Consider the following 26,187-nt stretch of genomic DNA (forward strand, 5'->3'; position numbering starts at 1 on the left):
ATTGTATACCCCTTTGATTCTACACTCTGTGTGCATACTTAAGGCTACACCATAACTCCAGCTCTACAACTGGTCCATTGCCTGTCACCATTCAAATCATTCTTCTTGAACACACGCTCTTCCTCTGAACCCACAGTGTTTCGTTATTGGAAACATCTTAACAGGATAACAGCAAATGCACTTATGAACGCTTTGCTGCCCAGTGCACCAACCCGTCACTAGAGCGTCCCCCGTGCCCCTCGGGTTATATCGCCTGTACTAACCTTCACTTTTATTATTTTCTCCTTTTGTTGTGTTCTGGACTCTCTGAACTCCTTCTATCCTACAATTACTTTTGGTGAGCATTTACCTTATTTCATGCATTGTTAAGAAATATTCCCAGGGGTTAATACTCATTTGATTTCTGTATAGGTTCAGGGGTTACGCCTTACCAGCCAACCTAATACAAGTGTAAAGTATTCATTTGGCATTCTGTACGTATCCCCTGCTTAAATCAGTGTTAACATTTCTGTGATTTTTCTTACAGCTTTGGTTTTAGCGGTGCATGTGTTCCCCACTCTTTTGTATGATCAACCCCTCTGTCTGTATATCATTAGAACAGCAGAGGGGTGTATCGCAAAGAAGAGGTCCCTCGTGTAGAGGAGGCCTGTATTCTTGGACTGGTGAATACAGGCTGGTTGCGTGGTGACCCTGAGGCTTTTCTCACTGCCCTCTCTACTAATCTCCAGGACGGTTACAAACGTCCCGAGCTGATTGGTGTGGTGAGTAACAAAATCAATACAAATGGATGATGAAGTAATGGGAGATTATGGTGTGACTGTGTAGCGCCCGGGGAGGGGGGATTGTATACCTGCTCAAGGTTAATATGAAGGAGGGTTGTGCATGGGATATCTTCTAGTCCTATCAATGCAATGTCAACCATGGAATGAGTAAAGAGGTTGGGTCAAGTACGGATTAAAGGGAGGGTATACGTTGGCAGGTTTTATATAAAAGCCTGAAAGGGTAACAAAACAGCCATCCAGTATACTGTGCCTTATTTAAGATCTGGACCTCTGTATTGTGGCCCATCTCCTGGATTAACATTTCTGTATTTGCAGGTTGCTCAGTGCCCCACCAGAGCAGCTGGTCTGGGATGGTGGGGTTTCATTGATTGATTGTATATTTATATAACGCCTATACACAATGTGTTTCAAAGTGCTTCACGGAGGGAGGGAAAATGGGACAATACAGTAACATTCTTACAGGTCCTTGAAACAAGTCAGAATGTGAGAAATAACTATCATATCATAACAGATAGTACAACTGCATGGAACAATAAGGGAGAGGTGAGGGTGGAAAAAAGGAGACAATACTAGCAGTAACATTACTATGCCTGACGGCAATTGTTGCAGTGCAAGACTGACACAAGGAGGGGGAGGAGGGGAGAGGTAGGGGAGGGAAGGGAAGGGAAGAGGAGAGGAACAAACAAGTGACTATCTTAAAGGGTCAGCGACCGATCAAGGTAGTGCTTGGGGGGAGGGGGGAGGCGAAGACAAGAAGGAGGAGGGGGGGAAACAGACAAGCTATTATCAGAGGTCAAGGGTCAGTGATAAGAGTAAGTTCTTATATAATAGAAGGAAAAGGGGTAAGGGGAAGGGAAAATGGCTGCAGAAGGCAGGCAACCACAATTACTATGCCTGACGGCAATTGAGGTAGTGACCGAGCTTATACAGGACAGGGGGTGGGAGAGGAGGAGAGGAGGGCAAGCTGCTGCAAAGACAAGCGGCTACAATTACCATGCCTGACGGCAATTGGGGTAGTGCCGGAGGTTGAGGAGGGGAGGGTGGGGTGAGGGGGGAGGATGAAGGAGGAGGGGGAGGCACAGGATGATAAAGCAGGAGGGGGCACCCAGATGGACAGAGGGGCAGAGGGGCACAACACAGGGGCAGTGGGGGGCGCACCGATGGACATGGGGGCAGAGGGAGGCACACATATGGACACTGGGGCAGTGGAGGCAAACAGTGGTAGGTGATGTCAGTAGGGTCCGTTCCTGGCGCAGAGTAGTTATAGTAGTTATAATACTGTGCCCCAAAAGTACACAGTTAATATCACATAGCTATTTGTTTGGCACCACTTGCCACAAGAGTCAAGTGTAGCTCCCAGTAGCTGTTGGGGTCGAGCTATCCTCAGTTGTGAATTCTAAGCATACCTTTAAAATTGCCCCACCTTCATCACCCACAGTAAAATAAAATAAAACAGTTTTTAAAAATAAGGCATCCTTACCTTGGGCACGTCCTACTACAGATGTCAGGATTTTTGATGGTGCCACTGCTGCTGGAGACTGTCTGATGTCTTAAGTTTGGATGACAGAGCCAATTTGTGTTCCTGCAATTTAAAAGGTACATTACAAATATTAATCATAGACCTTCCAAAGTGCCTTTACCAATAATACTGGGAAGACATACACCACTGCCAGAAGCTACTAATTTCACTGGCCTATATTTGCACACTACTTTCGCCCAGTTAGTGCACACACCCGCACAGCCCCCAACAGCTACCAGGAGCTATTTTTGGCTCCCCAGGCAAACATGTGCATTACAAGGATACACAGGGTTAGAAATTGCTGGGACCCATTTAGCTCCTGCTTCATGTCTAGGAGAGCCTGGTTAGCTTGTAACCAACAGTTACCGGGAGCTACCCTTAGCACCCCAGGCCAACTCCTGCCTTACAAACATGTATATGCAATATAAACCTTGCTCCTGGTTCCCCAGTCGTAGTAGCTGCTACCTATCTAGTAAGTGCAGTCTATTTGCAATCTCCTCACCCACTATGATATGGTGGCAAAGGGAGTGCTATAAATAGAGAAGAAGATGCGCCATCGCCACCATTGCTCATGCTGTACCCCTAACCTTCATCACACCTGGGGGATGGGACCCAGGGCACAACTTTGTTGCCCCCCTGTGCCCCACACCCTCCACAGACCCACCTTGTAAGCCTTGATGCCCACTGCCTCCAAGGTGGGTCTGTGGGAGAAGAGGGGTGCAGAGGCACCCAAAAAGCAACAAAAAATAAAATAATAAATAAGCTGGGGTCCCGCTCGCCTCTTCTCCACCTGCGGCCTCCAAAGTGAGTCTGTGAGGGAAGAAGTATGCAGGGAGACTAGCAATGTGGTGCTCTGGTCCCTGCACACCACCTTTCCCCCACCGCCTCCAAGGTGAGTCTGCAGGGGGAGAGGGGCGAAGGTGGACCGGCAGAATGCTGCTCCGCTTGCTTTGGAGGAACATTGAGCCCGCTTCTTGACCGGGGGCAGCCACAGGCCTAAAGAACACAGCCTGGACACGTGACCCAAATGGTGGAAAGTGTGTATTAAGGCTGTGTTCATTTCCTAGGTCAGTGGGCATGCCCCCATGCATCGTACTGAGCATGTGCGATGGGGGCCCACTGTTCACACATGCTCAGTGCAACTAAAGGCATTTTCCCCCATACCTCACCTGCCCCCACGCCCCCCTGAGTTTAGACGCGATCCCCAGGGGTGGGCACCCACACCGATTGAATTCTGCTGGTTTAATGCATGAATATATTTTGTAGGTGACCTTCATATGTGATTCTTGAAAAACTGTGGCTTTGAAAAACCTTGCTCCACCAGGGCGACTCCTTACAATCCCGATAGTTATACGTGCAAGATTAAAAGTTTCAAAATCCGGTCAATGAAGTCGCAGGTCAACTGTATAAGGACGGTAAAAAGCCTAACCGTCCCATACGTTGAAGAAATTAATTAATGAAAATACAGGACTCTGCGCCAACAACTCAAGTTGAGTTAAATCTTAGATTATGCTTTATTGATCATCCATGACCATTGAGCCCATAATTGATAACATGTTTCGGCTCCACTGAGCCTTTTTCAAATCCGGGCTACCCATAATTGTAATATAGGACATACAATATATCATAGTCAAAAAACAATTTGTATGAACGACATCATAAAGTAGAACATAATACCAGTTTTCAAATATCGTGACCACAAAATATGCATGATAACATGAAAGAAATTAGACAGAAAAACAAGGATGGGCAAAAGGGAAGGGTTCATGGGTGTAGAAAAATATGCAAACATATCATAATACATTGTTATGTTTGAGTAAACAGAAAAAGAGCACAAAAAACAGAAACAAAAACACAAACAAAAAGAAAAAAGAACCCATTAGTAATCATTATTCTTCAATTCATTGAATAATATAACCAAATTCTGCAATGGTCCCTTGAGACAAACTGACAACTTGGTGGATGTCCTTACCCGAAATTTGATGTAACCAGTTCTTATGACTATTTGTCCATGTAGTAGTAACGGGGTACAATCCCCAATATCAATCTAAACAAAAAATGTAAGTAGCGAAGGTAAATAAAACTGATTGTCCAATTTAGAATATACATTAATTGTGTATATCAAGGTTGCCTGTGGCAACTAGGCATTTTCATGAGAATAAATCCCGCCCTTCACCAAACGGGCAAAACAACTCTTCTTAATGGTCACAGGCCATTTCTGCCTTATTCAAAACAATTCATTATAAGTTCCGTAGTGAAGACAATTGTAATTAACCATCATTACGTGAAATGATGACGCATTTCCAATTATTGGACAATCAGTTTTATTTACCTTCGCTACTTACATTTTTTGTTTAGATTGATATTGGGGATTGTACCCCGTTACTACTACATGGACAAATAGTCATAAGAACTGGTTACATCAAATTCCGGGTAAGGACATCCACCAAGTTGTCAGTTTGTCTCAAGGGACCATTGCAGAATTTGGTTATATTATTCAATGAATTGAAGAATAATGATTACTAATGGGTTCTTTTTTCTTTTTGTTTGTGTTTTTGTTTCTGTTTTTTGTGCTCTTTTTCTGTTTACTCAAACATAACAATGTATTATGATATGTTTGCATATTTTTCTACACCCATGAACCCTTCCCTTTTGCCCATCCTTGTTTTTCTGTCTAATTTCTTTCATGTTATCATGCATATTTTGTGGTCACGATATTTGAAAACTGGTATTATGTTATACTTTATGATGTCGTTCATACAAATTGTTTTTTGACTATGATATATTGTATGTCCTATATTACAATTATGGGTAGCCCGGATTTGAAAAAGGCTCAGTGGAGCCGAAACATGTTATCAATTATGGGCTCAATGGTCATGGATGATCAATAAAGCATAATCTAAGATTTAACTCAACTTGAGTTGTTGGCGCAGAGTCCTGTATTTTCATTAATTAATTTCTTCATATGTGATTCGTCTGTGAAGGCACCCTACAGGATACTGAGCACTCTCCTCCTCCAAAAGCATTCTTACCTGTATTGGTACAGTCCTAGTGGTATCTTGCCAAATAAAAAGGGCCTATACAAAAAATACTATTGCCAATTCTTACTGCTAAGTTACAAAATAGTGTGGGATAATGTTCACCAGAAAAGAAAGAAGTGTTCACCAAATAATAAGTCAGGATGGTATGGCTGGACTCTCCCTTCCCCATGTTTTTAGCACGGGACAAGGAGGGACTCTTGAGCACAGCAAACTGTTGGGCTTTGCCAGCACAAGGTTACAGTTCCTTTCAATAATACCAGGACCTTCTGGGGCAAGTCTCTTTTCTGCAAAGTGTCTTGCCTTAGAAGGCCTGGTGGGTCATAAACAATCGACAAAAAGTGTCTTCTGAAAATCTTTACATTGGGTGATTACTCTTCGCCTGTGGATCCCCCCTCAGCTGGGCTCCGATCATTCTCTCAACATTAGCCTCCCTCATTCGGACTCAAACCAACCACCCACTATGGACATCCCTCAGTCGGGTTCATACTTGTCACAAAGTTCACAGGTGTATTACAGCTTAGCTTTCTTCTTTGCACCCCTCTGTCATGCTTTGATCCTTCTCTAACTGTTACCCTCCCTCAGTTGGGTACACTACGGACTTTCACTCAAAACGTAACATTCAAAAGTCTCATATCTTTTTAAACAACTATTCACTGAGGACATCCCTCAGCCAGGTTCACACTTGCCGCCACAATGTTCACGGGTAAATCCTTGTTTCCCCCCACAATTCACAGGCATCCCTCAGTCGGGTTCACATTTGCCAATTTCACAGTTCAATCAGTTTTCCTCAATGTGTCAAAGACTTTCGAGTTATTAGAGTGTACGACCCTCATATGGCCACTTTGACTCATCATGCTGGCGTCCCCCTAAGGCCTCTTGGTTCTCATAGTTTCAACAAAACAGAGCAAAAAGGCTCCAGTCAGAGTCATTCGAATGAGCGTCCACCGTGATGCCAGGCCACTCGGCCTCTGGACCTTTACTGGGGTATCTTTTAAAGTTCAGATACACAAGTTCTTTGTTGAACAAAGTTGCCAACTGCAACTTTAGGCCAAGCGTAGGTAACACGAAGACAGGGATTCTGGAAGATGTAGTCTATGGTGTTTGAGTTCCTAATATCCTAACAGATGTGGAGGGGTTGTTGGATTCGGGTAAGGGATATTCATTGGGTGGAAGGCAGTTAGATTTGAGCAGCCTACGAAAGCTTCAGGGACTTCGTTCCCCACGCCTTCTTCCCTGGTATGATACTGTGTCTCGCCTGTGGGATTCCACCCCCCCCCCCGAGCATAACCCTGGAGTCCCCTACCCAGGTTATTCCCCCTCGCTCGTCCACCCCAGGGTTCGGATCTGAGAGCACCAGCCCTTCCCTGGCCACCTGAATAAGGGATTCCTGATGTCTACTTGGGAGAATACCCTCAGGTTTCTCACATTACACACCATCTTAATAACCCCACAGCCCTCCTAAGTGAAACTCTTGGCTGCTAAGACTACTGCAAGGCGGGCCAGGAAAAGCATGCAGGAAGCCCAGTGGCCTAGATCTAAGCCAGTCTCATGGATCCCATAACCACGGGGATAAGAGAAACCACCCTAACACTGTGCACCTCAGTTTTAATTTCAACCAACCGATTGTCCGCCTGAAACATGAAAGGTTATTGCCGGAGAAAAGGGAGTCAACAGTGTTACACTTTTAGGGCCAGATTCTGGTCCAGGACACCTTTCCCAATGACAGACCTTGGCAGCATTCTTTGGCGGCTGGTTTGAGAGATGCTGATAACCTAGTCAGAAACAGTGCAGCCTTCTTTCAGAATTCCATCAGAGATTGTTGTTTTATCTTTTGGTGAGAATTGTATTGTCCTATATCCTGTGTCCCAGAGGTATTAACCTATTGTCCTAAAACGGACACTTCTGCTGTGATCTTTCTTGCAAAAATTGTAAAAACATTTTTTTCTGATGAAATCCATTCTTGTCTGGAGGTTTGGCTAAGGAAGATTGTGACTAGGGATGTCTCCTTGGCAGTAGCAGCTATCAACAAATCAGGTGGGAGTGTTAGACCCATGGACCCTTTACTCGTTTGTCCCATCCGCTTATGGACTACTGGTGATGGACATGCAACCAATTCCATCATGGGTGACAAGCTCTGGCACAAGGGGTAAACCTGGAGGCGTGACTGGAATTTAGAACTCAAAGAATAGAATGAAGCTTGGACGTTTTGCCACAAAGCTGCACAATTCTTGAATTCTCACAAAAGTCATCAGCCCATCTGTTGGCAACACCATTGCCGGAACGGATGCTGGTGAATACAGAGAGAACATTGATCAGTCATGTCAGTGTCACCAGCACATCAAGGTTGCTGTTGGACGTTTGTTCACATTTGGAAGTTATGAATACTTGAAAGCCTCCAGATTAACAAAGAGCAAAGAAGGACTTCTGGATCAGCAAAAATGTTTTTCAATTGGAATCTCAAAGCTTTGGAAGAAACAATAGCCGGTCACATTGAACCTCTCCTAATACTTAGATGAGGGGTCTGCAACCTTTGGCTCTTCTGATGTTTTGGACTACAACTCCAAACAGCCCTAGGCTGCAAATGAAATGATGAGAAATTATGGCAGTCTCTGTCCAACGCATCTAGAGAGCCGCAGCTTGCAGATCCCTGGCCTAGATTAATGTATAGGCAGTGCCTTAAGTGGCAAGGGAAAACAAGTTCAGGCTCATCAAGGGGGCATGGCCTTACGGCGGACGGTCACCTGCCAGCTCGTTAGGTCATGCCCCCTTGATGAGCCCAAATTTAATGGGCTACAGGCAGACCCGCAAGGAGGCCCTTTGCAGAGGAGGGTGGTGATCCGTGCATCTATTATCTAAAGGGAGGCCTGGCAGGGGACAGAACCACAAATGTTTACCCTTAATTGTGGCCATGCCCCTTGCCAGGCATTTCTTTAGCTAAGAGATGCAGCGATCACCATTGGGTGATTGCTGCATCTCTTAGCTAGAGGGATGCCTGGCGAGGGTCAGCAGCACCATTAAGGTTGAAAGGGTAAGGCCGCTGAAAGCCAAGGCATTTTTTCCTGCTCCTGCGAATGAGCAGGAGCTTCAGGCGTTAGAAAAAAAGGCCTTGGCTTCTTGCAGCCTCACCCTTTCTTCCATAATGGTGACGCCGGCCCCCAGGCATCTCTTGGTTAAAGATGCCTCGCAGGTGCTGGCATGACCATTATGGAGAAAAAGTCTTTATTTTCTAAAGCCTGAAGCTCTCGCACATGGGGGAGTGCTTCAGGCTTCAGAAAAAAAGCTGTGTCCTCTAACAGCCGGGGCTGCCAGTTCAATAAGGGACTATCCAAACAAGATGGGATACGAATAGTTCTTTATCTTCGTGGATGGTACATAATGTGCCGATATAGGTAAGTAAACTTTAGGAGGAAGAGAGTGCTCAGTGTCCTGGAGGGTGCCTTCACACCGAATCACATCCAGAGGTCACCTAATAAATATATTCATGCATTAAACCTATGAACATTAGGGAGCCATGGCAGGGCCCAGTCTTAGAACCATATTTCTGAGTCTGCCGGGGCTCCGCTACGACTAGCCCCAGCCCACCTAACGCCCTGAGTAAGTATACAGGTAGTCTACCAATCTCTTTCCAAGCACAGGAATAGGGGGAACTTGGACCTTCTCAAAGTCTCCACAGTCAATGCTGAGAACATGGAGGAGTAACAAGTCATTACTTGTGAGTTTCAGGACTCGGGACTTTTGCGACGTGGTCTACAAGGGAAGTTGAAAACAAGTTACTGAGCCGTAATGTTAACGCTCTGCAGCCTTTTCTAGCCTTCATAGATTCAGATGCTTGCAATACGTCGCGGCCAGGTTAGGAATGCTCTGTTAGAATTCAGCATTGTAGCAGCACATGCCGGCCCATCTCATTCGTCTGATCTCCAATAGAGCAGGTCATGAGCTCCGGTCTCCTCCAGAGGCCCTCTTCAGTTCCTTGCATGACTGTTGTTCCTAACAGCCAAGCAGGGCAGACCGGCGGGCAGCATGTCGAGAACTACACATTCTTCTCCTCCATTGGATCTTTCACTGTTTCACATACTGTGGATAGACTACCTGGCAATATATTAAGTACTGGTGAAAAGGGCATATTTTTACTCGCCACCTATTTATTTGGAGTTCAAAAAGCGGTTTGCGCGTGCAAACGAAGATTGGAGGATTACCAACATGAGGGTGCCTCTGAAAGGATATTTGCACCTCACACTATCACCACCGGAGTGGCGCTATGGCCGATCTGAAAAGGAAAAGGCGGTGAGGGTGAATGCCAGGATCACTGCAAGCGACTGCCTTCCCTCCATGAATATCAGCATGGAGTTTCAAAGCTGTGGGGAGATTTGCTTGTACTTTTTAGGGGGTGGAGCTTTTGGGGAAAAAGGCTGGGGCGGAAGAGACCTTCAGTTGTTGGTTGCGAGAGCTGTTCCTGCCTCTGCGGGACAATAACACACAGAAACACTTGTAAGGTGCCTCAGCTGTTCTGTGATGAAATACCTGGAGTCAGGTTTGGCCATGTTGCATTGTGGTCAGGCAAGCCAGCGGCCGATTGAATGACCTTGCCTGACCATAACATGGTGCCAGAAAGTGCAGCTTATTTACAGCCCGTTCCTTGTGCTTATTCAGTCAAATTAGATCGCAAGCACTGCTGCAAAATGTATACTTTAACACCATCTCCCTATAAACAGAGGGCACTGTTACAAGATAGCAAAAAATGTTACAAAAAAAAAATATATATATATATATATATATATGATCTACCCCCTTACCATCATCAATCGGTTTGGCTGGCCCCTTTCCATTATGTTTTTTTTCTGCACCACCGTCTAACGCCTTGCACGTGTGTCACAGCTCTCTATGGACAGGCTTTTGCTAATTGAATCCATGTCTTTAATAAGCGCGCAGCACATCTGTTGCGCTCTATGTGCACGCAGATGACCCCAGCTGCTGAGAGGCACAGGGAGACGGCATGTTCGCCTGGTGCTGGGCACCTCTGTTTCCATGCCTCCCGAAAGGCAAATCAAGAAATGTGTACGGAACAGAGTCCTCCAGTTACTCAGCGTGTGGGGGACACCAACTGCTGATCCCGTGATGCTTTGGCGTTAGTACAACAGATCCTGGCACAACCTCCACAAACGTAAGTGGGGGGATAACCAGCATAAAAAAATGGGCAACACCACAAAAATAATGCTGGAGGATCTGAGGTCAGACAGGGCAATACCAGCTTGCTAGACAGCCTGTAAACAGGGCCGTGGCCGACGCTCTGGATACATTTACAGGATTGGAAATAAAACGCGTTTCTCTTCTGCCACACAGTAGTAACCAGCATGACGAGTAATTGCTGAGATCGAGTAAACTTAGTAACCTGGACAATCCTCGATCGCCATCAAACGACTCTTTGCTCATGCCCACACTATTAGGATTAAATATACTGAATCACTCCTAAGGACATCCAGTGTTGTCAGATAAGGCACAGTGAGATCAAAATAACTGGCTAGGCTTACACACTAGGTTATGTTGACCAGTCTGCCACTCAGGCACTTGACCACCTATCTTACCATCCTCAGTTGGGAGACACATGTGCTGTTTCTATTTCAAGAATACTGTGCTTTAGAGACATGACTTGAGATGACTTCGTCAGGACAATATCTGTGAGTGTTACAAAATCGACCAAAGGACAACAAGCAGCAGGATGGAAACCGCCCCCATATTAATCAAACATGAGTGAAGTGGGATTAACCCATGTCTAGTGTGCTCTATGCATAAGAAGGACATGCAAACAGGTTTATCTGGTCTAACCTGATATTTTGCTTTTTTCCTTCCCTTGCTGGTCCCTCCTCATGTGCTTCCCATGATTTGCGGTATTCATTATTATAATTGGCACTTTTGTTCTACCGATCAATTGATGAACTGCTCACCATGATGGGAAAAAAACTTTCACACTGCTTTGTTTTGTTTAGTCACATGATTTGTTGAATACACTACACATGGGTTAATCCGACTTTACTCATGTTTGATTAATATGGGGGCGGTTTCATCCTGCTGCTTGTTGTCCTTTGGCCGATTTTCTAACACTCACAGCTATTGCCCCGATGAAGGATATCATACCCACAATGCAATGGCATTTTTAGCATAATGGCGCAGGCCGCTGTGTAATGGCCACACTGGTTTTATGCAAATACAGCGTTGGTCTCTGCCCAGGGGCACTGTCTTCATGTTTCCCCAAGGGGTGCAAGTATTTGTGAGGCGGCAGTGGAGGGCCCTGTTGAATTTGCTCGGGGGGAGGTATCTGGTGCCCATCACAGGCAGCACTATCACAGCTCGGGTGAAGGTCCCATGAGCGTTAGGCTGCCCGGTACTGTCGGTCAGGAGGCCCCTGCCTTGTGCAGGTGCTGCTTAAAGATGAACAGGTGGAGTGCCTGGGTTTAAAGTAAACTGTTGTCTGGGACTATGTCTGGCACCACCTAAAAGACGCAGGCATCTGGCACTGGGCCTCATTACACGGACGGCGGTAAGGGTTTACCGGTACCGGTAAGGGTACCAGTGCCGGTAAACCCTTCCCGCCTTACTACGAGGTCCCTTTGTGGGACCCTACCTTAACGGCTGGTTTTACCAGCCGTTAAGGACGGGACCCGCAAAGGGACCTAGGAGGTAATTACAGTACCGCAATTTGCGGTACCGTAATTACCGCCTTCCCCATTCCCATTGAGCCCTATCGGGTCAAAAATGGGAATGGGGAAGGGCCATGGTGAATGGGGAATTACCTCCCCCACACACCTTGGAATAGGGCGGTAATCCCGCCATTCACCATGGCGGACTCAGTAAAATACCGGCCGCAACCATGACGCTAATAGCGCCATGGTTACCGCCGTCTGTGTAATGAGGCCCACTGTCACTTACATAAGCAAAGGGCTGCTTTAAGTGCCCTATGATCCCGACGAGCAGCACTTCCTATCTTTATTGCGCCACAATGGACTGATTGAAATGCAGCAACGGGTGGCAGCATACTGAAGCTACAACCTCGCCTTCCCGTGACTCACTGCTAATTATATCTCTTGGGCCTGCGCTTAATATCACCTGCTTGCTTGTACCTGACTCAATCCTCTTAGCGGATTACAGAGAAGCACCCCTGGGTTCATTCGCGCCAGCTGAACCCTTGCTGGCGGAGGGCGCGGCTGTCCACGGGGGAACTACCTGAGTCAGGGACGTGGATTGTTCTTTTGACAGACTGCAGGCGACAACAGACCGGTTGTGTTGGTCACCCAGACGTGTGTTGCTCTACTGATGGCTTCACCAGTCACTACTGACACGGCTTTCCTGTGCTCTACACAAGAGTAGGGATAGGTGAAATATTCACCTGAAAATCTGTCTTAAATTCCACTTTGCCGGCAGGCAGTTGTCAAAGTGACCGGGAACGGTCTGGAGCCAGGGGAGCCGACTTATGAATTTCCCGGGGGGGGGGGGGAGCAAATACAGGAAGTGACATCACTGACAATTATATGACTGCAAATTTGCATGTAGTCGCCAAATTGGTGCAACGGCGCGCGGGGGGGTGGCTGTTAGCGCGCGCAGCGCAGAACAGTGGAAACATTGGCTAGCATGCACTGCATATACTAAAGTCAAGAAAGAAGGAGATTTAAGCCTTCGAGTTGCATTCCAGTAAGACATCACTGCCCCTACTCCACCGCTCTATAATCGTCCAGCAACACAACTAGGATGGGAGAATGAAATGCTTGCTAAACAGAAGGTACAGCTGCAAGGTGGAGTACGACCACCACCACCACCACCACAAAAAGAAAGTTCCCAATTCAAGGGAAACGAGAAGTAAAGACGTTTCTCGAACTACCAAGCAAGACGTGTGTGGTGCCATAGTTCAGTAAAACATCAACAATTCAAACTTACAGTAGTGCTGCTGTAGATTGGCCAGCCACAAGTGAAATTTGCTAAGATGTTACCTCTGGGTAACCAGATAGAGTTAGGGATGTAGCTTAATCTTAAACCTTTCAGTGGACACATCAGATGTGCTGCTGAAGTATAATGCAATTCTGGCTGAAGTATAATGCAATCCTGGCTGAAGTATGATGCAATCAAGTGTGGTTTCAGACTTGGGGGGGGGGGGTGAGAGTGTTAACTGCTTTTAACATTGTAGTTGACCATAAATTCTGGTAAAGTAGTGCACAATGTTAAAAAGCAGTTACCCAGGCTCACCCTGCACCCAGGTGATGTTTGGGACTGATGGAAGCACTTGCGTCTAAATGTTGTAGCCATGGTTGTCTCCATGTTTTTAAAACTCCCACTTTCCGGGTTTTCAACATTCATTTGAAACACCGCTTATTCAAAAAATGAAGGAGTCAGTAAAAAAGCCAATGCTGAAAAGCCTATTTCGTACAAGTAGTAAGACCCAAAGGGTAAGAGCGACTGTATAGCAGTCCATGCCAATGTAGGATACTCCAGGATTACCTTCAGTTAAAATTCACCCACTGCAATGTTCCTAAATTCAGATTGCAGAGTAGTGTCCGACTGAACCTCAATCAGCTCTTCCTGGGCATCAAATGGAAGATGCACCACCTCCTCTGCCAGAAAAGTCTGCATCACCCAGTCATTAATGCCAGCATTTACTTCAGGGAAGTATTCATCAAAGCTGGACCTTAATGTTGCTAGGTGGCTTGCCCAGCTCCAACTGTTCTTTTGCAAAGGCCTAGCTTCTTCTTGAAGGCAAATACTTTTTTATTCATTCTTTCCTCTGTGTTCCCATGTCCACAGGAATGCCCCCAAAGGTGGGATTGGGAGTTTCTGGGGTGGTGAGTTCTAGCGGTCTTAGTTTCCTTTATAAAATACGCAAATCACATAGTATGTCAACCAGACAATGTATCATTGTGTACAGCTTAAAGGGGGCCACCTGACCCAAAGCAGCACACTAGGAGATGTATTTTGGAACAATCAACATTGTAAACACACCTCTAGTTTAGATTGTAAAGAGTGCTTGTGCTGCAATTACAAGCACCCAGTTAATAAAGTCCAGACTTAAAACACTTGATCAACATTCAGCGAGTAAAATAACCTTATAAAAATAAAATGCAGCTTTGCATAAAATTACAGAGAATTTTGGGATTATCTGGCACTGGCAAGCGGGCTCTGCTGTTGCTGTGGGAGAAGCGAGACTTGCAATGGCGACAAATTTAAGGTTAATAGCTGCCGTTTATCACAAGATGGCAGGCCAGCATAGATCTTAACCACTGAATGCCCACTGAACAGCTATAAACCCTTCTATGTCAGCAAGAGGCTGATGTAGAGGAACCAGTGTTAAAAAGCAGTGAGGTAATTATACTGTACCATATCCCGTGGGAGGTGATGCCCCCCCAAGACTCAGTGAAGGCCCCTCGTGTCAAAAGGTTGAAAAGTCCTGCCGTCTCAGTCCCCACAGTCCTAACTTCTCCCCCGCTTAGAGTGGAAGCAGTCTGCCGCACACAGCTTGTAATGCAAATCGCACATTTTAACGGCGTCAGGACAAAAAACAGATAACTGAATACATTGTTGAGGTAAATGAGTTCTGACTGGCAACATTGGTAATACCGTACAGAGCCACATTATCGCACCGCCCAACTATGAGTTTGAGGGCAAAGGTGGAGGAAAATCCGTCAGCAAGAAGCTGGAGGTATTTTCTCCACCATACCGCCCAAAATAGAACAATTTGGGATATTACCACCAGCAAAATTACTACCAGCAGTAATACCGCTGAAATCCACCATGGAGTCCTATGGACTCCAATTAGTGGGGACTAACACTGCCTACCACCACTTGTAATCCGGCAGTAATACCGCCAGACCAAGTGGCAGTAATGGTAGTACAGTTTGGTGGTATCTCGGCAGATTTACAGGCCACACAGAGACATCACCTCTCTCCATGTTGTCTTTTATTGTAAAGTGGATTACCAGGTTTCAGACCTGTAAGATACCCCTGTTTCCTCAGGTGACTCAGACACCCACCATTCCATCCTACATAAACTTGATGCCCCCAGGCTGTTCTTCTAGTCTACTTTTATTCTACCCATGTAGATCCAGGAACGTCATACTCCTGTTACTTTCATGGATTATTTTACTTCCTGTTCCTTAAAGCCAGGGGTCTTAAACATGTGGCTCTCCAGATGTTTTGGACTACGACTCCTATGATCCATCACCATTGACTATGCTGACTGGGGCTGATGAGCATTGTAGTCCAACACATCTGCAGAGCTAAAGGTTGCAGAAACCGGCATCCAAGCAGAGGCCTGGAACTCCATACTGCCACAAGCACCTTATCATTTGACTCTGGCTCTGAAATAGAGACTTTATGCCGGCCCTTTACCCACAAACACTGGTTGTTAATATTATACCTTGGAGCTGCACGCGTTAATAGCACTAGTGCAAGAAACGTTCAGGACGGGAAGTAAAAAGACTTCTTTGGGTCTTATGTGGCCTATGAGTTTGCAGGGTTTGGTTGACCAGGGAATAGCACACGAGGCATGGAGTTGGGACAGGATGGCAGGTTAGCTGCTGGCAACCTTTCAGGTGGCAACTGTAAACCCATGAAGAGGGAGCGGAGATGCGCAGTGCTTTTTTGCCCCCCTGATTCTCTGATTTGTCAAAGCTACATTTTCAAAGCCTTTCTCTGAATGGAGCAGGAGTGCATTCATCTCTCAGTTGACTCACACAGTTATTGTTATATCTGCGTCTTTCATTTGTTATAAAACAGCACCCAAGGTTGGTGGCTCTCAGGGGGTAGGGAGCCTGGGACGCTCCAAGGACAATGAACTGGCAGCCAGGGGGTTTTAGCAATGCACTACTTTTGTAAACAAAATGAATCCCCAAAATAATCTTTTTTTTGTGACTGCACCAGTAAATCATCAAGAATCTATGACTGGGAGAGAGGCTGCAGGAGAGCGATTCCCCCTTATTTGTATGGTAGAGTAGCACAGATAGGAGAAAGAGGATGGTTGGCTCTCGACTTACATCTACCTGTTCAGTAGCACACCTGGGAGTGGGTAGTTGAACTGGCTTTGGGGTCCCCGTTTCTCTGTGATAGCATACTCTTGAGGGCATACTTTTTTAATGAACATTTAATTGCAACTGCATGTGTATACCAAGTGCTTAATTTGTAAAACAGTAGGTGCCTGTGCCCAAATATGTTCTCGCACTTCTGTGACACTTGGGCAGTTCCACACCACTGCTGCCTCCCAGGGTGGGAGTGGGACAAGAAATAGGCCCGGTCACCCAAAAAAAAGTGGCCCACCCCTTGCCTCAAAAAAGTGGCCCACCCCACGCCTCACGACACTTGACCTCTGATGATATCACCGGAAGTGATGTAATTTGACCCCACACCAAAGTGACATCCCGGGAAGCGATGAAACACAACCTTTCACCCCTTGACAAAATAGGAAGTGGCATCAAATAGCATTGTTCCTAAGTAAACTACACTACGAAAAATATGGTTATGATTTCACTAAGGTGATATACATTTCATACAAGAATGGATCACCATAAGTATCATTAATATCTGTGTGTACAGATCCATATTGCCAAATTACTGTGACTCCAAGCAGATATATAATACCATATTATCATGTGGTCTTGGACAACACTTATCCTTAAGCTCTTTTTTATAGAACAAATATGCATACAATATCACCCAACCTGTGTTGGTACTCATTTCGACCCAAGAAGGATGAAATGTTTTTGAAGAATAAAAAATGAAAAAATAAATTTGAAAAAAATGAATTTTTCCACATTTTTTTTTTCAAACCAGCCCAAGCATGTCCTGAAACCGGCCCTTACTCCCCAGGGACGATTTTTGCCCGGCCAGGGGCCAATCCGACCATGCTGCCACCACCCATAGTGCGACAGAGGCCGGGCCTTTGTGGGGCGTCAGGCTCCATTAGGAGCCTACTCATGAAGACAAAAAAAAGCACACACATTCTTTTGCCGCGATGACCATCATCAAGGCAAAAGAAGGTGTGCGCTTTTTCTTTTGTCTTCATAAATAGGCTCCTAATGGAGCCTGAGACCTCACAAAGGCCCAGCCCCTGTCGCACTAAGCATGTGTGGCAGGGGCCGTGGATCGGGCTGCTGCTTGTTAATGAAGCAACAGCCCGACCCTTTGGTCATTTATCCTCTTCTTTATTTTTTATTTTCAAACTGTGGATGCGCGCCCACCTGGGCATGAGGCTGCAGCCCACCAGAGGGGCGCGCCCCACAGTTTGAATACCGCTGCGCCTAAGCCCTCCCCTCCAGGACCTTACACCAATATGAGTCGTAGAGGGGAGGGCTTAATCGCACATTTTCGCGATTATACCCGGTCGGAGAGAAGTGATGCAGTATCGATGGAAAGGGCCATCGATGCTGCATCACTTCTCTCCGGCTGGGGGGGGCTGCTCCATGGGCGTAGGACATGAGGGGCCAGGGGGGACAAATCCCCCCCACAATTGTAAGTGGGGGGATGTAATGTCATTTATCCCCCCCAGAATATGTTTGGTGTGTCGTGCAGAGATCTGTTTTTGAAGTGGGGAGAGAGGCTGCTTACATAGTAATGGTGGCAATACCCTGGGGGCAGATGGGTGATCATCTGCCCCCAGGGAAGGGGCAAAGAAAAAAATAAATATCTTTTTTAATGTAGTTTTGGGTTGGTGCGGGTGGGGCCACTAGCCACCAGGGATTCTTGCAAGGGGGTGGCCCTCTCCCCTCCACCCTAAGTGGATGGGGGCACCTTATGTAGCCCTCCCTGGGGGCAGATTTGTGCCCCTAGGAAGGGGTACATGTGATGCCCCCCATCCATTTGAGGTGGAGGGGAGAGGCCACTGTAAATATTGGCAGAACCACCATCCCAAGATTGGGGCAGTACGTTTTTACCTACCCTGGGGGCAGATGGCCACACACATGTGCCCATTTGCCCCTAGAGAAGGGGGAAAAAATAAAACACATTATAACTTGTTTTGGGTGGGGGCCCGGTGGGGCCCACTAGACCACCAGGAATTTTTGCGTTTGAAAGGGGGCCCTCTCCCCCCAACCTATGTGGATGGGGGCACTTATGTAGCCCTCCCTGGGGGAATATTTCTGCCCCTAGGAAGGGGTACATGAGATGACCCATCCATTTGCGGTGGGGGGGAGAGGCCACTGTAAATATTGGCAGAGCCACTCCCCCAAGCCTGGGGCAGTACGTTTTGCCCTCCCTGGGGGCAGATGGCCACACACATGTGCCCATCTGCCCCTAGGGAAGGGGCAAAACAAAAAATATATTATAACTTGTTTTGGGTGAGGGGACTGGGGGGACCCACTAGACCACCAGGATTTTTTGTATTTGAAAGGGGGGGTGGCCCTCTACCCCACCCTGAGTGGATGGGGGCACCTATGTAGCCCTCCCTGGGGGCAGATTTCTGCCCCTAGGAAGGGGTACATGAGATGCCCCCCCAACCATTTGAGGTGGGGGGGAGAGGCCACTGCAAATATTGGCAGATCCAGCCCCCAAGCCTAGGGCAGTACGTTTTGCTCCCCCCAGAGGCAGATGGCCACGCACATGTGTCTATCTGCCCCTAGGAAAGGGGCAAAACAAAAATAAAACAAATGATAACTTGTTTTGGGTGGATGTGGGGTCAACTGAACCACCATGAATGTTATTAGTGGAAAGGGGGTGGCCCTATCCCCCCCACCCCAAATGGATGGGGGGCATCTCATGTAGCCGTCCCTGGGGGCAGATTGCTAGATTGTGGTTATCAGTGGGTTAGCCTTTTCCCTTTGCGCCCAGTTAAGAGCACCCACACATATGAGGGACTGTTTTCGTCGAGACACCTGTGGGAACGCGGGAAGGTAGGACATCTGTTGTTGGCAGCGTGTTTTGGTGGGTGGGAAGAGGGAAATGTCTCTGAAATTTGGTGAAAAAAACACAATTTTCAGACATTTCACTCTGGACACCCACCGAAACACGCTGCCAACAACACATGTCCTACCATCCTGCGTTCCTACAGGTGCCCCAACGAAAACAGTCCCTCACATGTATGGGTGCACCTACCTGCGCACAAAGGGAAAAGGGTAACCCACTGGTAACCCCAAACCTTTCGGCAGAGCAGATTTTGCTTATGTGGACAACATACAGATTTGGGCCTATGGTGTGGAAGCCATCAAGGAAAACAGGGAACCTCATGCATTTCCGGAAAGAGGACACCCGTGGGAATCCACAGAGGTCTGACATGCACGAATCACCCCAGAATGTATTACCCACAATACCCGTCAAAGTCTGAAATGTTACGACCACATACATTTGGGGAAAAAAGGGGCCAAATTTGGCCGAGATATCTTATGTAACAAAAACGTTATAAGGGATTGAATGGCGACATACCGAAATCACCAAAAAAGGCCTTTGTCAGAAATACCCATGGCAGTTAAGGGGTTAAGACGGTAAAGTCCCAGAAGAGATATTAGGGGTCATTACAAGTTTGGAGGTAGCCATGGTGCTATTAGCGCCAAAGCTGCCTCCAAACTCGTGTCCGGGTTACTTGAATGGGGACTTACCGGGTCATTCCAACCTTGGAGGACCCGGTAAGTCCCCATTCAGAATACCCATCCCCATTCCCATTCGAGCCGCCATAGGGCTCAATGGGAATGGGCAGGGAGCTAATAACGGCCCTGTTAATAACGGGCCCATTATTAGCTCCCTGGTCTATTAGCGGATCCTGCTAAGGACGGCTGGTTTTACCTCTAAGACCCGCTAAGGGACCTCGTAATGCGGCGGTAAGGGGTTAATGGCAACGGCATCCTTACTGGCGCCGTTAACCCCTTACCGCCAGCCTCGTAACGAGGCCCATAATTTGTAAGGTAGCTCAGTGAGTTAATGCTCCAAATGCAGATTGTGCTCAAGAATATGTAACACCTGTGCTCAGCACCTGGCTTAATCTTCCGGTGGGATAATATGTGGAGTGAATGCATTCAGCTTCTGATGCAACACAGCATTTTCCAGGTCAATTGGTTCAGAAAAAGTGGTGGAAAACACTATTACGGTCACTTTTTCTAATTGGCCGGATTTTCATGCATTTTCTGGGTGGAGTTCGAGAGCCGAGTGGACACACCAGGACCCCCTGTATTTCCCGCTCCACCAGACAAATGCGGCCTTACTGCCAGCATGGATTCTCATGCTGGAAATAAGGAAAGGGATTCCTCTGGCATCTCCTTGTAAATTAAACCTGGTAAAAGCGGGCGGAGTCCAGAGGAAGCCATTGTCAATTCCGCCAGCAATAGCTAATTGCGCAAGGTATTTACACTCTTCCTGAGTGGAAAAGCAATGTGATTTCATCTGCCTTTTACGCTAAAATCTTCCATTTTGTGGCGGAAAAGTAAAACATTGCACCAATGGAAGTGGTCCACTTCATGCAGTTTACTCTGCGCCTTGATGCTTGGCGGTTTTGCGTGATGCTACACATGTAATAAATAAATAAATACATTTAACATGATCCTAGATAAATAGCAATTCATGATCAGAATGAGTGAGCATGGCATGTCGCTGGTAAGAGGGTGTCCTGTGCTTCTTGAGTGCGTTGGCAAATGCCCTTAATTGCCATCTCACATTAAACAGGTGCTTAAACCCATCAGTGTGGATTGCTCAATAATTAGTCGCCAGAGGTATTTCAAATGGACAATTTAGCTCTTTGGGTGACATTGTCAAAGTGGGAGAATGTTGCCCAGAATGTGCCACTTTCTCTGTGGAGTGAATTGTGCCCACCCCGAGGAAGAAGTGTGAAAAACCCACAAGGGCACCGTGCTCTGCTCTTTCTGGGTGTGTCTTCCCCACAGGGTGACAGATGCCGACTCAGACATGGGTAAGTCTCAGGTGGCAAGCCTGTACCGTAGTTGATGTGGCAAAGGATTTCAGACATCTGAGGCTGATAACATTAGTAGCATTGAGTTACATGCCACCTGACAGGTATGTGTGATAAAGTTGCAAAGCAGAGCTGTTAGTGGGCTAAAGCAGGAGGCAATGTCTGCCCACCCTCAAAGGGTACAAACGACCAAAAGAAATAGGCCTTTCCCCATCATGGCTGTAGGGGCCAGGCTCCAAACCAGGGCAAGAATGCCCTACAATCATCCATGCCCACGCGTAGGGTACCCCTCGTGCTCCAGGAACCTGTTGAGCAACCTCTGTGCTTTCCAGGTGATAGTAACATTATTTAAAACCAGAAATCAAAAAATGAATTGCTTAATTGCACCTGGAAATTAGCTCCTGGCGTGATCAAAATGTCTTAACCAAGTGTGACATCACCCCCTTCATTTATAAGCAATATGTGTGTTCTCGCATTTCTTCATCCACTGAAATACTGTTAGAAACAAAGGCAAGAGTTGTGTCTCTTGTGTAGGCATTAGGAAGGCAGTTGCCAGCCTCTTGCATAATATGCCAATGTTCTTCCCATATTGGCCAGCTGTTGTCCTCTCATGGCCAGGTAGAACCGTTATAGCGGTGACTGGCAAATGTCTTTCCCCGGCAGACAGTAAAGCTGAAATAAGAGGCCAATTCAAGACACGGAACAAATAGCAGTTAAGACAGACTGCAGCTGCCATTGCTGTGTTAGAGAGAATATGTTGAGTGTTCAAGCAAGGAGGTATGTGTTAAGCAAGCAAGCAGTGGGGCAAGGGAGAGGCAAAGAAAGGCCAGAGGGGATCTTTGAATAGTGTAACAGGGCAGAGGACCCATCCTCCGCCGTCCTAGTAACATATGAGAGAAGCAAAAGGATCACGCATTACAGCAAATGTTAAACGAAAAAGGAGTCCAGCTCTGCATTCAGAATAACAAAGGCAAAGAAAGGCTAGGCTCTAAAGCCAGCATGAGATGGAATAAGAGGGACCAGACTCATCGTGAGAGGCTGGCTCGGCTCTCCCAGGAGCGCTAGAGGGGCAGCCCACATAGCGGGCTACCCCTCTGGCCAAACCACAGGGTCCACATACACCCCACCTACGAGGCATCCCCCGGGTCCGACGCATCCAGCCTCGCACCTGGGGAGTGCTTATTAGGGGGTGGGCTTGCGATTGCACATCCTCCTTGTTTGCTGTACCCCCCACCCCCCGGAGGACAGTCAACGCATCAACATCACACACCTGGTCCCTCTACTCCAATAACAGGGCTTACTCAGAGGTACAAGCAAGATTTCCTCTTTCTTTGAAACCCCCATCCTTCCATTCCAAGAGACACACACGTCTCCTTGCCCCATACAAAAAAGTAGCAACTTGCAGTTGGTAGAAAAGGCTGCAACTCCTTTATTTGGCAGGAGTCCACTTACAGGTGATCTGTCTCTTAACGAGCTGGCGTCCTAGCTGTGGTCCACTGGAAGTAATTGTTATTTCCTCTCCCTTACCATGAGCTCATAGACAGATGACAAATCCAGAAATGCAACATATAGACATGTTCTTTGCTGCTGCATCCTTTAATTGTCTACTGTTTTCTTTTCTTCTTTTCTCTTGTTTTATACAGTGATATTTGTGATTTAATACGTACTGCTATTTTAATTTTAATGTAGTAAAAAGTCGAGTTCTTTGACTAAAACACAATAAATAAATTAAAAAAGCAAAGTCCCCAAGGTGTCCCCTGTCCCCCCCAGATTGTATGTGTCTCCTACGCCCCTGGGGGGCTCAGTCCCAACTTGATCTTGCCGGGGGGGGGCTCAGGCCCCAGAGCCTCCCCCCCCGTACTCGGCTCCCCTGTCTGGAGCGGCGTTCCACTACCTTTATTTTTTCTGTTAACAGTTCCACAACGTTTTTCACACTTCTCCACTTTGACACGGGATAGCAGTTACAGCTAAAACTAGATCTGCATCAACTTAATTGGCTGTCAACGAGCATGGCTGCAACCCTTGAAAAATGTGTTGCGCCTTGCTCCCTTACTGCCTACTCTGTCCCATGCCGGGATCAGAGCTGCACTACATTTTTTGGTACACTTCTACCACTGCCGGTAGGGCACAATTATAGCAGATTCTGCCACTTTAGCAGTGGACCAAGTGTACAAAAAGAAGTGGAGGAGCTATGCTCCCTACTGGCCTGGCACCACTCCCGACAAACCCCATCGCCACGCCCCCTCCCGCAAACAATACAATCCTGCAAACACAAACACTTGCTGTTTAAGGGAACTTTCAGTGCGCTGCACTGAAAGAGCATCTTTCAACTTCTTCTTACACTTTTATTTTAAAAACTAAACCATTCCAGAACGGTTTATTTTTAGGATAAAAGTATACGAACAGTAAAACTTAACTAAAAAAAGCAGAGGTGCCCCACTCCCGCCCACTTCAACCACTGCTCTACAGACGAAATTAAGTTGTGTTGCTTTTTTGCTTTGGCTGCACAAATAATTCTGCCAATTGGATGGCTAAAACGTTTCTTGCCCCCATTCGATTGTCTTGGTCTGCTCGTAATTTTGAGGCCATTTTGACTGCGTTCTTTTCTCCCTTCAGATCTCATGTACGGCATGCACAACTCCTTTTTTCTCTTTCAATTTCTCTAAAATACAACCTTTTCTTACTTTCGAAGCTACCAAACAACTACTTACTGCTCTTGTTTTTTCACGACTGGGTTATTGTTCTGCTCTCCTTGTTGGCCTCCGCACAGGCAGCCCGGCACCTCCCCATTCCCTCATGAATGTGTCTGTTTTTTCGCTTATCAGCACAGTAAGTTCACTCTTTCCTACTCTCTTGCCTCTCTCCATCGGTTCCCCTGTGATAATCGTCTATTTTCTCATTTCCTTTGCATAGGGGTTTATGTGTGTTCATGGTGTGGCTACTCTGCCTTTCTTCATTGATCTCCTTATATTCTCCTCACGTTCTCTCTGTTCGGCCTCTCAAAACCTCTTAGCTGTCCCACATCCTCCTTGAGTGCAATCTCGCTGCCGTTGCTTGGCATTACTGCCTCCTAAACACTGGACCTCTCTGCCCCTACCTTGGGCTGCTGCTCTTTCTCGTCGCCCTTCACCCAATACCTAGAAAGCATCTTTTTCTGGCCTCGTTCTTCTTCTTGAGTAGTACTGCTAAATTCGTAAATTGTATTGTACTGTTTTATTGGAACAGAGCTTCGCCGAACATGCTCTAAACATTCCAAAACTAAAGTTAAAAAAAGAACAAAAAGTAAAAAAAACGCAACTTCATATAATATTAAATTGCCATTTTGCCCTATGGGTGAAATGGGGAAGCAACGAGATGGCCAAAGTTCCCCAATCATTTAGCAAAGCAAATTTCAGCCATTTCGCTCCTTCAAATAGCTAAGCAGTGACTGCTCAGCAACAACCAAAGAGCACACTGTTTTATTTGGTTTGTGTGTGTTTGGCTGAATTGTTTTTGATCATGGCAAACTGACCGCAATTTATTTGCTCGGGGCCCTATTTAAACGCAGATTCATTTAATTAAAAAATAAATAATAATGTTCCCTGCCTCCAATTTTAAGGCAGTGGGGGGACACCCCGCCACTCCCAAAATTGTAAAATATCAAACATGGGGAGCGGTGTACACCCCAGCAACCCCCGCTCTCCACGATTGGCATTTTGCAATATTTGCAACCAAATTGCCCCGAAGGCCAAATCACCCATGCAAAATTCGATCAAATTGGTCAGTAGGTCAATTGTTTTAGGTCAAATAGTCCAATACCTTTTATTTGGCCGCTGAAGAATTTGAATGCTTCATGTTGTCCATCGCCAAACCGTCTCTTAATCCTATGGCATTTAGCCCACAGCTCAGCGTGGGGTCTAAGGCCCCATATGTTGGAAAGGTCACCACCAGATGCCACTGAGCAATAGTAGAACGTGGGGTGACACTGCCCCAGCCCAGCGCAACAGACATTTCGGGAAACGTCAGAATGTAGGCAAGAGCTCATTTGGGGATCTGCAGTTGTGGTCACTATTCACAGAGCTGGAAATGGAAATTATTAACTGTGGGATCCCACCAGTCACGCAGGTTTAGATGGGTGGGGGTTGTAAATTAGGGGATGGGGGACTTCGGGGTTGGTTCTCAGCTCCCCCCGACCCCCCATAAATAGGCCTTTCCATTTCAGGAGATTAATACAATAAGGAAAGGAGGAGCATTTTCTGCAATGTTGCAAGCAAATCAGAAAAGGTGTCCATCTCTAAATGCAGAAAGCTGTACTTGGAAATGCTCTACAGAGCACAGCCCTGACAAGGGATATTCACAAGTGCTCTAACTGGACATTCCAACAGCCTAGTGGGTAAGTCACTCAAATGTGGTCCTGATGTCCCGAGTTCGAATCCTGGTTTCGGCATCAAAAGCAGACCAATTACATTAATGGGCACAAATAGATTTCGCAGGTCAGAGAAAATCGCGCTGACTGACAGTACTCCTGTCCCGCCTCCTGGAATCTGGTGTTTTTTTCCTCAATTAAATCGTGATCATCATTCCCCCCTTCCCCCCATCTTCAGCTTGCTGCACTGTCGCAAGCAGCTTCCCTGGCAACAGGTGCATTTTATTTCAATGCGGTCTGCACCACGTTCTCATTACGCCGCCACAGACTCTCTCTGCACGCGCTTATTCAGCGAGCTCCGCCTTCCGGTGCCAAGAATAGGCCCCGATTCAAATCTTTTTATTAGAGCCTGCTAATAAGCTCTTCCCCCGCTGCAAGCCTGGCTGCAAACCACCCGGCTCGTCTATTCAGACACACTGACTCATTTATTTACTCAAGTCATTTCTGATGGGCCAAAAAAACGCGCTATTCAGCCCACAAAGAACGAACATTTTGGCGAGAGTGGAACAGAGGAGCGGATGAGGAGGTGGGCAGAGCGAAGTTGGATCTGACCAGTTAGTATGTGCCCCAATTAAAAA

The 26,187-nt window shown here is 46.7% G+C and overlaps 1 protein-coding gene across 1 annotated transcript in view; it reads right to left on the reverse strand.

Annotated features, from left to right (window-relative positions):
• The window catches only part of ATP10B (ATPase phospholipid transporting 10B (putative)), a 620,207-nt gene that overhangs the window by 320,494 nt on the left and 273,526 nt on the right, over positions 1–26,187 (reverse strand). The window contains exon 3 of the mRNA XM_069654269.1: positions 2,263–2,364. The gene's annotated coding sequence lies outside the window, so the exon portion shown is untranslated. The remainder of the gene's footprint in view (positions 1–2,262; positions 2,365–26,187) is intronic.

This window comes from Ambystoma mexicanum, chromosome 3q (genome assembly GCF_040938575.1).
Source record: "Ambystoma mexicanum isolate Mex_15411 chromosome 3q, UKY_AmexF1_1, whole genome shotgun sequence".
Taxonomy (NCBI): Eukaryota; Metazoa; Chordata; class Amphibia; order Caudata; family Ambystomatidae; genus Ambystoma; species Ambystoma mexicanum.